Source organism: Triticum urartu, chromosome 1A (assembly GCF_056163025.1).
Source record: "Triticum urartu cultivar PI428250 chromosome 1A, HENAU_Tu73, whole genome shotgun sequence".
NCBI classification, from domain to species: domain Eukaryota; kingdom Viridiplantae; phylum Streptophyta; class Magnoliopsida; order Poales; family Poaceae; genus Triticum; species Triticum urartu.
Window position 1 is genome coordinate 572,814,290 of NC_141873.1, and position 1,676 is coordinate 572,815,965.

Consider the following 1,676-nt stretch of genomic DNA (forward strand, 5'->3'; position numbering starts at 1 on the left):
TTGTTAAGGGCTTCTTTGATTCAAAGGAATTTTATAGAATTTCTGGAGGATTGAAGTCCTTAGGATTTTTTCCTATATTGGTCCTTTGATTCATAGGATTGGATCCCATAGGAATTTTTCCTATGAAATCTTTTGTACTACATTTCATAGAAAATTTAACATCCACTCCAACCTCTTTTTACAATTTCTTTGTTTTTTCCGTGGCATCAAACAATCATTGCTAATTCTATAGGATTTAAATGGGCATGTCACTCCAACCCTACACTTTTCCTATTCCTACGTTTTCAAAATCCTACGAATCAAAGAGGCCCTAACTCAGTTTTCTCAGTTACCCAAATTCCAACCTGGAACACGGACAAGGAATTATATGAGCATCACAAAAGAATCATGACCAGCACATGCTATCCTATCAGAACATCAAAAAGTTTAGTGCCATATCCCCATCTATTTCTGTTCAAAGTTTAGGAAACCACAAGGAGGAGGGGGAGGAGAAGAAGAAGGCAAGCTGCGGCTAGGGTTTCGGGCGAGAGGCAGCGGATGTCCATCTCCATGGGAAGGCTGTGGGCGTCATCCCTGCTGCTCCTGGTCAGTCAGAGAAAGAGAGAAAGCAGACGAAGAAGAGAAGAGACAAGAGGAGGAGAGATTCTTCATACCCTAGCAGCGGTTGGGTTGGAGTTGGACTTGGACTTGGAGAGGAGCTGCTGCATGCTTGTCCATGGAAGACCGAATCCATGTCCATATGGCGGAAGTGGTACATCAGCCCTAGACTAGAGGCGCTCGTGGCCCCTGCATGCGTGCTAGGCGGCGGCCGGAATCTGGCGCCGGCTGTGCAAGGGAAAGGGGATGGGAGGCGGCGGGGGACGGGGGACGGGAGAGAGTGAGAGCTGCGAGCGAGAAAGGCAGAGACTCAAGTCCCAAAGAGTCAATTACGTTGATGGTGTTAGAACTTGGCGCAAAAGATCACTTTGGTGCTAAAAGTTGCGGTGTACATCAAAGTGGTGCAAAAACTCGGCTTGGACGTGCAAATACAATGCTAATCACGTTGGTATATGGAATCTGCGCTGACTAGGTGTGTGGGTCCCGCTGTCAGCCACTGGGCCTGGAAGAGGGGACGTGTGCCCTGATTTTTTTTAAAAAAACCTCGGAATATATATTTTTGCAAAAAAGTATACATCGACATGTCATTTTACATCTTTAATCAACGGGCCCGCTGGTCAAAATAAACATGAAAAAGGCAAGCTCAGGACTCGAACATGTAAACAAAAGATAGAGTGCTAACCTGTAGAACCAGTACGCTAGGGCGGTCACAACGTTCTCAAAGGATAACTATCCTATATGTATTCACCAAGGGTTTTTAGCAACATGAATTTAACGGGTACGCATCTGAAGTTTAAATGGGCTACAGATATTGCGACCCATTTTGCACGCACTGTTTTCTAAAGATATATTTATAAAATGTAAGTTATCAAAATTATGTTTAAATGTATGTGTGCTATAAATTTTATACAAACAAACCATGACTAGTAAATAAAATCATTTAAATATACACCCATGTACTATATAAAATATTGGTTAATACAGAAATTAAAATTTATTGTAAATAAAAATGTTCATGTGTTATTTTTAAAACATTGGTACATTTAGTGTAAAAACTACCAAGCATACAAACGAAATAC